The sequence below is a fragment of the Culex pipiens genome, chromosome 3 (genome assembly GCF_016801865.2).
Source record: "Culex pipiens pallens isolate TS chromosome 3, TS_CPP_V2, whole genome shotgun sequence".
NCBI lineage: Eukaryota > Metazoa > Arthropoda > Insecta > Diptera > Culicidae > Culex > Culex pipiens.
Window position 1 is genome coordinate 155,643,542 of NC_068939.1, and position 12,814 is coordinate 155,656,355.

The 12,814-nt window shown below is 33.9% G+C and overlaps 1 protein-coding gene across 1 annotated transcript in view; it reads left to right on the top strand.

The window, feature by feature from the left end:
- The first annotated feature begins 473 nt into the window (after positions 1-473).
- LOC120426773 (uncharacterized) overlaps positions 474-12,814 on the top strand; it is a 191,670-nt gene continuing 179,329 nt past the window's right edge. Inside the window, exon 1 of the mRNA XM_052710004.1 lies at positions 474-1,841. The gene's annotated coding sequence lies outside the window, so the exon portion shown is untranslated. The remainder of the gene's footprint in view (positions 1,842-12,814) is intronic.

The following is a 12,814-nucleotide window of genomic DNA, read 5'->3' on the forward strand; positions in this document are numbered from 1 at the left end:
AATAATAATAATAATAATAATAATAATAATAATAATAATAATAATAATAATAATAATAATAATAATAATAATAATAATAATAATAATAATAATAATAATAATAATAATAATAATAATAATAATAATAATAAAAAAAACATTTATAAACATTAAGCTGTTTAGAACATTTTTTTTAGAGTAAACCATTTGGAGAATTTTCAACTTTTCATTACACCCGTGAAATCGTGAAAATCCATCACCCCACAAGCCCAAGCTTGCCGGTTCGCAAAAAAAAAAACACCAAAATTGTGCGTACACCACCCACAACCCACCTCCCGTTCAACTCCTTCCCGTTGAGCCCCCATCATGCCAAGCTCCCCAAAAGAAAAGAGAGCGAGAGTGAACAGAGCAGCAGTAACTAAACAGTGGAGAAGCGGACGGCAAAGAGAATTCGCGCGCGCCTGAAGACCGACCGACTGTTGAGGATCGAGTCCGTGCTCAGTAGCGGTTCGTACGTCGACGGTGACGGTCACTCGGTGTGAAGGTGGTCAGCTGGACCTTAGAGACCCCCCTCCTCCTCCTCCTCGCCTCTTCTGGCACGTGTGTGTGTTCCGGTAGTGCAGTTCCGAAGAACCGCCGCGGTGTCGATCAGTGAGTTCTTGACGGTCGAAGCGTTGACATCGGGCTCCTCGCGCTCTGTCTGTGGTGATCGAGAATTTCGCGAAACTTGCACCGGCAAGCAGATCTGAACAACACGGACTGCTCCTGTCAACGGGGGCCTCTAGGGTTTCATTCATTGAATTTGCGCGCGCCCGATTCATTCACAGGCCACAGGTTGTGTTCTGGAATGGGCCGGTATTGCTGCGCTTTGCACAGGTTTTCGATTACCGGTGAAGGAATTCGTCCGCGGACAAGTCCGGGCAAGTCTTCAAGCTGCATCGCGCGCTTGGGAACGAAGATCTAAGCTCGGAGAACCAGGTGCCATATGTGTGTTGCCCGGTCGGGTTTGTGGTGGTATGATCGAAACCCCCGTGATGAATATTCATGGAAATTGATTTTCGACTTTCGGCCAACCTGTTTCACTGGGCCTCTCCGTTTGCAGTAGAGTGTACGGTGTAGACCGGTGCGACGATCGCGCGCTACGTTCTTGAATTTCGGCGAAGAAACAGCTCTTCATTAGCACTCGACGATTAATTTCACAAAAAAAAAAAAAGAAAAACGAGAGTACGCATCAACACCTCGACGCGAACGCACGCGCTAACGAAACACGCGTTTTCAAATTGTTTATCAAAAAAGGATAACACTTGACATTTAAACGAGATTGTGGTTAGATCAAAACGAAGCGACTTTTTTTGTGTTAATGTTTGTGTAAGTGTGTGTTTATTTGTTTGTGGCGGCGGCGACACTGGTAGAATAAGTTAAGCAGCAGAAGAAGAAATCAAAAGTGCCTTCGTGCGTTTTTCGCGTGTTGTTTCAATTCAAGAATCGGTGAACAACTGAATCAAAGTGTGACAAAAAAAAGAAGAAGAAAAAGCAAATAAAACCATTTCAATCGGAAGAACCAGGTCATTTACTGTGGTGCATTTTGTGGCAGTGCGTGAAAATTGTGCAGCGAAAATTTAAGTTTGAGAAAAAAACGTACACAAGAAGAGTTTTAAAGCAAATATTTGCCAAGTGGTCAAGTTTTTTTTTGTTTTCGGGTGGTACGTAACCTTGCGCGTAGAGAAGTAAGTTTTGGCGCGCGAGCAGAGTAATTCCAAGCAAAGAAGAGGGAGCAAAAAAAAATAAGAGTTTGTTGCGATTTTATTGTTGACGGAAGTGGACGAGCGCGGTGAGCAGTTTCCGGTTTTTTGTTCTGAGAGGTAGGTGTGACGTTTTTTTTGGAGATATTCTTGATTTTTTCGTTCTCGCTTAGTGTTGAGAAAGAATGGAGTGAAGATGATGATGGATTTGTTCTGATGGATTGCGAGCGAGTTTTATTGATATGGTCGCTGGGAGGAAGAGATTTTATGACTTTTAGTGCAAGGATATAAATATGATGGACGTTGTAAAAAGATTGGAGTTTTATTTTGCTGGGTGACGGTTGTGAACGTTGGGTACACCGATTTAATGGAATTGTAGCGAATAAAAATAAAGGTTTCGACGTTGATAGTTATGGCCGTTTGATGAAACAAAGGATAATATTGGAAAAGGAGACAAGGGCATGGAATTTGTATTCAATGGTGATGATAAAAGTTTGAATCAACAATCCAAATGTTTTTGCTGCATTTTATTGATTAGTAATGAAAAGCGCTATTATTTTTTTCATGTGAAATATTAATTTTTTTAATAAAATATATATATTTGTTTTAAAACGCTTTAATTAAAAAAAACTCCTGAAAAATTGATTTGATGAATTGTGGCTTTGGAGCTTTGGCATGCAATCAATTACAGTTTTATTAAGTACTTATTGGTAATGGCAGTTATGTTTTCCTATACGCTATATTTACAAACATAATAGTGCATTACATTTTTTTAAATTTTTATCAAATTTGGGTTTGGTTTTTCGGCTTTCAGTCATATAGCAGTGAAAACAATGTATTGTTTCAATTTCCGACGTTTCGGCAAATTTATTGCCTTTTTCAAGGATTAAAAACGGTTTGTTTTCTTGTTATTTTTGGAGTTTTGGGTAAATTGGTAACTGTCTTTTGTTGTTGTTCCAATTTGCCCAAAACTCCAAAAATAACAAGAAAACAAACCGTTTTTAATCCTTGAAAAAGGCAATAAATTTGCCGAAACGTCGGAAATTGAAACAATACATTGTTTTCACTGCTATATGACTGAAAGCCGAAAACCCAAACCCAAAATTGTAGAGTAACAGTCGAGAGCATAACTACTAATTTTTTTATCTCTTCATCCACTATTATTTTTTCTAGTGGCTTAGGAATTAGTTTACACAGATTTTTTTTTATTAAAACTTCAGGGCAATTGTCAACAATTTCTTGACTTTTTACAAGTTTTTTATTCGCTTTTATTATTGCAATTAATAATAAGGTCAATTAATCCAACAAACTTGAATACAAAACATCACGATTATGCTAATAACACATTTTTTATGATTGTTTTTGCATGTCATGCAAATTTTTTTCAAAGATTTTGTCCCCCTCGCCCCCTTCAAAATAGGCCCAAAGCATTAGGGGTCAATTTTCTTATCCAAAATACTTCAAAATTTTAACAAAATTTTGAGTGCAATTTTAGTAATTTTGTTGAAAACTTATGATTGCTAGTGTTTAATGCATTTTCCAGCCAATTTTTAATTTAAGACCTATCCAATATAAATTAATATTTTGATCCAACCCAATATAAATTATGTGATTTTTTCATGTTTCCTGAATTTTTGAGAAAATTTTAAAGAGTAGGAGACAAAAAAGTTAGATTAAATTTAGTATTGGATTTAATTTTATTCAATTGTAAAAATGCAATGATAGGAATAATCATGAAGTATCAGCTATTTTTTGTCTTTCTTTTAGAAGTTTATCATTACAGCTTAAATCAATGTTTTATTTTTTCAAATGAATAAAATGAAATTTTAAAAAGGCATTTGAAACAGTTTATTGGAATTTAAGATTTATGATTTTTTTCCAAATTAACATTATATTTTTAATAAATGATTATTTTTTTTTGTTTCCTGAATTTTAGATTTTTTAAGTGTAGAGATTATTCAAATTAAATAAAATGTTGTATTGACCTAGATTGTTTTTATTCGGAAAAATGCAACGATTGAAATAATTATGAAGTACAGTCCAGACTCAATTATCTGAAGGCCTTAGAAAAATTCCACTTCGGATAATCAAATCAATCTTCGGCTTATTTTTGATTGTCGAGCTAAACTACGCTAAAGTGGTTCAATATTTTTAAATCCAAAATGGAGGCCAAAATGGTGGTGATGAAACATTGAAAAAAAAAAATCATTTTGTTATTTAGTATGCAATTAGCTATTCAACTAAAATGGGATCGAAGAACTCGAATCTAATGTAAAAAACAAAAAAATGAACAAATATAAAAAAAAAAATGTTCGTGATTCGATTATCCGAAGTCCCATACAAACCTTCGGATAATCAAAACTTCGGATAATCGACGCTCTGGATAATCAGCAAAAGTGTTTAGTTTTTTCTTCTATTAATTGAAGGTTTATTATTTAGCACCCTTAAGCCAAAATCATTTTTTTAATCAGTAAAATTCCCATTGAGATTTAACAAGTTTTATCAAATAAATATTAATATTTTCAATCAGCGATGGAAAAATCATCATCAAAAGAAAATCTTTGAACGTTCATCAACAGAAAAAATCCGAAAAGAACATAGTTCTCCTCTCTCGCGCACGAAAGATTGGTAAAAGGAATCTAAAAAAATCATCATTTTGATTATACGACGGAATGACCTGCCACTTTTTTGTAAATAGGTAATGCGTGCAAACAAAGCGAAAAAAATAATTGAAGGTGGTGCTAACAAGGATATTCACAAAAAATGATCAACAGATTGATTTTCTTGGAGAAGTTTGGGAGCGAATTTCTTTTGCTAGATTTGCCTCCTCTCTCTTTCGCGGGTGAAGAAGGTTCGCAAGCGAAAATGATTTTTTTTTTGCGATTATTCCATCCCTGTTTTTAATAAAAGATTTTTTTGTTTTCTTATCTTTTAGAAAATGTTGCAGGTTAAAGACAAAAAATATTTTTTTATTGTTATTTGTTTTTAAAGAAGTTTATTATTAAACCAATATTTTATATTTTAGATATAAATTGTATGAAATTTGAAATGTATTGTAAACAGTTCACATTTATTTTATAAGTTCTTTTCAAAAAGAAACTAATATTTTTAAATAAATAATTTAATTTTTGGAGGAGTGTTTGAAAATTATAAAATGAAATGAATTTTCAGCAAATGTTTTATTTTTTGTATGTCCAAGAAGTGCAAATATATTTCAAAGTTCACCTTCCTCTCAGAATACGCTAAGGTCGCAAAAATAATCTGAAGACTTCAAAATTTCAAAGGAATTTTAAGTGCAATCAGCTGAAATCAATTTAAAATGCATTCCTCTGAGTTCAGATTTAAGCATGCTCGAGTTTGTTCAAAAATCATTTGAATTTTATCGAATTTTCGATGTACGGTCTCGCAAAATGCTGTTCGGCTATTTTTTTATAATTTTACATTTAAAAAAATATAGCAAATGAACTGTACGGGTATAATACATTTTCCATCATTTTTATTTGCATTGAAATGTTGACATTCTGACTTTTTGTTTTAATTTAATTATTTTTATTTTTTGTATTATTATTGCAATTTTCGGATAAAAAACAAGCTAAATATAAACAAGAAAAAAAGTGTTAAAATTACTTTAAAATTGATATAATAAATTTCATATTCCTCTATCTGTTTACTGCTGAGTGCCACCTGAGGGGCTATCCATAAACCACTTTTTTTTGTATGAGTAGTGGAAGATCGCCAACACCACCTATAAAGTATTCTCTTGGATGACCTCTTTAGAAAAACATTAAAAAAAGGAGAATGGATAATATAAAAGGTTTTATCTTGCGGAACCATTGGTTGGCTTAAAAAATAAATGGTAGAAATCATAAATTGTTTTTTTTTAATTGAAATTAAAGTTGTAATTAGTTCAAACATTAATTTTAGGAATAAATCATATCACTTACTTGTTCGACACTGGCAGAAGCTTCGCAGGACCTGTTAGTAATTCGTTTTCAGAATAATAAAGACTGACGCAGTTCATCGCCGTGATGGTTTTGTTAGAACACTTGTTCAAATATAGGACCTGCTTTTGATTGAGACGATGCTTTATTTTTGCGAACTCGAAACCGTCTGTTATTTGACATACATTCCGAAGAGCAAGAAATTTACTAAATAGGTCAAACAATAAAGAAATAGGAAATACTTTCTTCCCCCCGAATTGCAATTATAATTTTTGAAAAATAAATTGCGTGCTGTTTTCATACCCTCCTTAGCGCGTTCTCCGGAAGTGTGTCCCAAAAACATGTTTTCACGAATGGTGAGTCAAAATTTTCACGTCAGAAAAAAAACGTTTGGAAAAAAACGTTCAGCCATTACCGGTTTCTAGCAGAGCCATCAGCCGTGTATAATGCTGCGACCCGGCCTGTGTAAATATCAAACATATAAACAGTTGCATTTATTTATAGTGCTAGTAAGCAGCAAAAGCAGCGTGTTGTACTGAAGTTATAAAAACAATAAAAAACGCACGTTTCTTCTTTTTGCTTTTATTTTTTTGCTGCATGAAAACAGCTCGTAGAATTTAGAAAGCAGAATTTGGAAGAAAATTTAGTTTTTTTGCTAAAAAAATGTTTTTGCAAAAAGCATTTTTATCAAATACGCCCTTTTCAAACACTCCTCCAGACTTTTCTCTTATTTATTTTTGCACATCGTCGCAAAAGATGTCTAGTCGTCTGGGATGGCGTTTTCTTCCTGATGTAGGCCCCCTCTAAGATGATATCGAGGAAGGGTGGTGTGGGGCGTGTGATGGACCGCGCCCACTCTTCTGCGTGTGTCGCATCTGCTGACGGTGCTGGTGGGTGCACTCTCCGTTTTCTGGTGGGAAGTTAATTTTTTCCTCCTCCCGAAATTTTCGCACAATTTTCGCAGTACCCAAAGCAAAAAGAAAAACATTTGGGAAATGTTCTGCTTGTTTTGCTGCTAAAATTAAATTGAATGCGAAAAGATAACCACGATGCGATTGGCGAAATGATATCCGCTGAGTGACTGGCGCTTAGATAAAAATTAATTGCTTTTTTTTGTGGGTTCCATTTTGTTTGGGAAGATTTGTGGGATCGTGTTTCACTGCAGACAGTTTAGTGGGTAAATCTCGGTTAATCACGGAACATACAATCGCCAAATTTTACTGCTTGCCCAAAATAATAGCCTTTCAAACACGAGTTGGTAATTTCACATTCTTGTGAAATCCATGTATTATTGAGTTGCTAAAAAAATGTTTGATAAACAAAACGTAAAACAACCATTTAGCTACTCCTCATCATCGTAATATTTTAATGAGCCTTTAGTAAATTAGCAACATTGAATCAGTATATTTTTCGATAAAACAAATTAATCATACGAAAACAGTCAAATTGCAGAAATGAGGCTCGGATAATTCTTTATCTCTTTCCAGGTATTGTTTTTTAATCTAATCACAATTTTGGAGATTGTTTTTGCTTGGTTGGTAGGGTGAATTTGTTTATTCTATCTTTTTGTTTATGCCAACTTATCACCATTATGTTTCAAGCCTTTACAATGTTTTTACAAAAAAATCATTATATATATATTCAAATTATTGAATTTCGGGCCAGAATACAACAATTTTTTTTTTCAAAATAGATTTCATGTTTGTTTCCTAGCTATGGAATTAAATTTCAAATAATCCAAATGTTGTGAAAGGGCGTAACATTGAATGTTTGGCCTTTATGAAATGTTAGTCTTGATTCGAAAAAAAAAATTAAAATATTGTTTTCGTAAAAGATCGGAAAATTTACAAGTGTTTCATTTTTCAACATTGAACATTCATCATTGCCGAAATATCGACATTAGATAATGGGGGATTGTTTGGGTTAGATTAAAAAAAAACATGAATTTTCCTTTTTCTTTTTCTTTACGCCGCTGTATCTCACAACCAGAGGTCTAAATTTCAATGCCTCTTAGACAATTTTATAGCAAATTTTCAGAACATTAAAACAAATATTTTCAGGAATTTTAATCCATGGTCGTTTTATTTAAAAATCAAAAAACTGTAAATAAACGGGGCCCTATATAAAAAAATCTGTAAAGCACTTTTCGATTGCCAATTCTACACTGAAAACTAATTTTAAAAAATTGTGTTAAATTTCGTTTTTTTCCAAAAAATAATATTTATTCAAAAAATTACAACCCGGTGGCAGAATTTTTGACCATACTATGGCTCAAAAGTTTCGGGTTTTGTCCCCTTAAACAAATAAAAAAAAATGGAAATTGAGTTTTTGTAAAAAAATTAATTAATTAATCGGCAATTTTTTTCCGTGTACCTATTTTTTTCTCAATAGTCCTCAACAATACCTACAACTTTGCCGAAGGCACCAAATTGATCAGAAAATTCATTCAAAAGTTACAGATTTGCGAATATTTACGTACCATTTTTGTATGGACAGCTGCTAAAATTGTATGGAGACTTGTATAGTATGGGTGAACCAAAGCAAAAAAATAGCTTCTTTGGTCATAGGGAAGGCCCCAACGAAGTATGATCCAAATAAAAAACACAACAAATAAAAATGGTTGAAATTGGCTGATTTCGAAGAGAATTGCTCAAATAAAAGAAAATGAGAATTAAATGGATTTTCAGTATCGGAAGCAAGAAAATCAGCTTTTTTATTTATGCTGTAAAATTGGCTTTGACGACAAAAAAATGACATTGAAAAAAAATTGAGAATTTAATTTATTTACGCTCTATTTTTATTTAAAAAAATATTTCTTGTAAATTTTAATTTAATTTGTAACGATTTATCAACCTAACCTCAAATTTATATAAATGTTATGAAAAGTTAGGCCGTTGCAAATATTTTTCAAAGTAAGTTAAAAGGAAAACAAATCATAGCCATGTCAATAAAAAAAAGTGTTTTAAAATGCGTTGTCCCGCCCGTGTGGATCAATCGGACCGCGCACTGGACTCACAATCCAGAGGTCGCCGGTTCGAATTCCGCGGCGGGCGCTCTAAAATTCTTTGTGTAAATATGGGTATTCGGCGCCGTCGCTCCGTGCCATACTTTCATACACTTAGGAGCCCAGGGCGGCGAAGTCCTTGTAGATAAAAGGAAGACACTAGTGGTTGGTACTAGCAATGGTGGCCGACAGCTATAAAGTCAACTTCGTTTTTATAGATCAGTATAGTTGTTCTACAACCATTAATTAAAAAATCTCTTTTTTGATTATAAACGCAGGGGAAAGCATTTTATTGAAAAAAATCAGTATTGATTCAAAAATTTATAACTCGGTCAATGAATTTGGCACAACCTGGAAATTTCTGAAAAGTTGGCATTTGATGTCCCCTAAAACATTTAAAAAAAAGCGTTTTTTTTGCAAATCATGTATTAGTGACAAAAAGTTAAATAAAAAATCACCAAAATTTGTGTTTGCCGTGCATCATTTTTTTCAGTGTAGTTCATATCCATATCTACAACATTGCTGAAGACACCAAATCGTTCAAAAAATTCCTTCAAAAGATACAGATTTTTGAATTTTCATGCATCATTTTTGTATGGACAGCTGCCAAATTTGTATGGAAAATTATATGGACAAACTAATGATGCAAAATGGCTTCTTTGGGCATATACCGAAGGCACCAAAAAAGTTTCAGTCGGATAAAAAAATACAAAAAAATAAAATTCTAAAAAAAGACCGATTTTGTGGAGAATTGCTCTATTGCATAAGAACAAACCAGTAGAGGATGTATCGAATTATAAAGATATGCTTTAAATACTTCAAATAAAATAATTATTTTGATTTGCTTCAGTTTATTCATTTGAGAATAGACTGTCATAATGAAGCACTCATAAATCTTCGAAACACTAGACGAGTTGCCACACGAGTTGCCAAGTATTTTAATAGCTATTTTTTCGCATTTTCCAACATGATACTGTGTGCAGTATTTAATTTCTTAATGTTCCTCCCAGCAGTTTTAGCAGCGCAGAAAATGTGCAAGTTGGCCATTAGTGCACCATTAATCTTGCTAGATTTTTCTTCTGTTGCTCTTGGACAGCGCCACCACCCAAAAAAATAAAAAACGCCACCCCATTTTCGTTTCGGACGTGACGACAGCAGAAAAAAAATTAAGTGTATCGTTTTCGTCCCTTCTAGTAAAAGTGCACGCGAAATTCTGGCCCAACTTTTCGCCCCGAATTCGCTGCACTCAGCCAAATTAGTCTCCCTCTCTTTTGCTCGTATAACATGATAGCATCTTGAAATTTAATCTCCGGTCCGGTTGGAACCGGCCCCAGGAATCTTCTACCCTCCGTTGGGACGGACGGACAGAATATGATGACCCATTTATGGGCGCAACATAAAAGTTGTGACTAGCCTTATTTTTAGATGCAACTTGCTGGAATTGTTTTGATTTTGTCCAGCTCATCGGAAATGTTGCGTTCGTTGCGGAATGTTTGCGGTGTTGAACTACCAACGGTCCGGCGGGCTGGTGGAGGGAAAAATGCTGTCTAAACGGATTATGCCTAATGTTTTCGGAGCGAAACCGCTTGTTTTATGGCGTTACATCGTCAACATGATTCTCTATTTTTTTTCAAATTATATTTTTATATATTATTCAAATTAAACGAAAACCTTAATCCAAAAATAAAAATACGATATTTACAGTCTCATTCTCATGGACAAATGTTACACCATCAGAAAGTCGTAGTCTATTTAGAATAATGAGAGCAATGTCACCAAATTGCGTCTGTTATTAAGCCGCTATGTACACATACGGGAGATAAAATCTGCGGCTGAGATACACCAGCGCCAAAACCCAAGGGGCATCATCACACTTGTTTCGCAAATTTTGGCTGCAACTCATAGAGATGTTCAAATAGTCACTCGGAACGGTTGGATCTTAATCACAATGCAGGAAATTCGTTTCAGAAATAAATATTATATAAACTGCTTTGCCATAGTATATCTAGATTTTTAAGCAAAGATTGCGATCGAATTGTGAACGCCCGAAATGTCAAAGTCACGCAGTGGTACCAACATTATGAAAAAAGTGTGCCATGGCATGACAGCCACATTTTTTTTCTAATGTTGGTGCTACTGAGCGATTTTGACATTTCGGACGTTCACAATTCGAACGCCATCTTCGCTTAAACACCTGGATTATATTTTTGGTATTTAAAAAATAATAATTTCAGACATTTTTTTATCCTCAACCCAAACCAGAGTTGAGAAATATTTTATTGCCTTATTTTTATTTTCAAATTAGCACAGCAAAGCATAGCATTACTGGTCTGTTACACTGCTGTAGAGAGTGACACAATGGTCAGTTCAATATTCTTAGACAATTTAAGTGTAGGTCGGTATAATAAAAAATATGTGTGAAAGTAAATTTCCACTCTGTGCTCCAAGGCTACGCCCTTACAGTCCCGGGAGATTTGACAGGTTGCAACTAGTTGCAGACGAGCAGGAAACCCACGCACAGCGTTGGAAGAATCATCATCAAAAGAAAATCGTTTAACGTTCGTCAAGAGAAAAAAAAACCCGAAGGGAACATGGCTCTCCTCTCTCGCGCACGAAAGATCGGTAAAAGGAATCTAAAAAAATCATCATCTTGATTATTCGACGGAACATCTTTTTCACTACTACACTTGCAATTGTAACGTCGGACGTCGAAAAATGACCTGCCACTTTTTGTAGATGGACAATGTTTGTAAACAAAGCGAAATAAATAATTTTAAGTGATGCTGACAAGGATATTCACAAAAAAACATCAACAGATTGATTTACTTGGAGAAATTCGGGAGCGATTTTCTTTTGCCTCCTCTCTCTTTCGCGGGTGAAGAAATCTCGCAAGTGAAAATGTTTTTTTTTTTTTGCGATTATTCAATCCCTGCTCACAAAACTAATTTTTCATCAAAAAAAAAAAATCGAAAATTATTTAAAATATGATTAATTTTGATGTAATAAATAAGAATAATCTGGATTTTTTTATGGAATAGGTCCAATAGACAAAATTTTAATTTAGCTTGTTGGGAGTTTTTGAATATACACCCACTCAAGGCGAATTAAAAAATACCCAAAAGGAAAAAAAAAGAAAATTTTGTTTATGGGACCCTTTCAAAGAAAAAATAAATAAAAGAAAACTCCAGAATTGAATAAGAAAGAGCAAATCAATAGCTCTCGACTTATTCTTGGTGTGTTGTTAACAAAATTATAGGTTAACGTTTTTCAGAAAAAAGTGGATACATGGATTTTTTTGCTGTTTTTGTTGACTAAATTTTGACAAACCTTCGATTTTTTGTAATATTTGTATTTTTTTAGTGTTCCTTTATTTCAAATTAAAAGCATGTCGGACGTTTTTATTTCGGCCAATCCATGCATTTTTTAATGTGTTTTTTTAAAGCTTAAGCTTTTTTGATTTCTTTAAATTTTAAAATTACGACCTACAATTCAAACTGAACAAGATAAATGCATGAAAATACCAAAAACATCTATGGGTCGTTCCATAGATGACGAAACACGAAAAGAAATTATCGTGTGTCAACTATGTGGGACATTCTCCGACACCTTCTGTGTCGGTTAATGGAAGACCCCCAAAAAGCTAGTTCAACCAAATATTACACTTAGAATGAATGGCCCTTAGCTTCTTCACCTCCTTTCCCCTTATAACTGCCAGCGCCCTGTCTGGATCTATCCACCATGTGACAAAAGGTTTGAAAAAACTGTTGTCGCGATCTTCAATTCTGTCTCTCCCTCTTTCTGTCCTAGGTTAGCTTAATATTTCTCGCCGCAAATTCCCAATATAAGCAAATAATTATAAAAACATATAAAGAAAAAGTCAAAACAAGGAAAGTCAAGTTGTAGAACAACATCTGTTCAAAATGGCCTTTCGCCGATGTGAAAAGTTTTCTAGTGCTGAATGAATCTTTAAGATATCTCCATCTTTTTTTGAATAAATGAAAATGTAGGGTGACAACGATGAGTTTACTATCCTTCGGCTTAATTTTTATCTCCCCCAAAAGCTTATCTTATACGATCCCAATTGTTGTCTAGATCATGTGAAATTCATATTCAAGAAGCAACTACTCATTTGGTTTGATAATTTTATG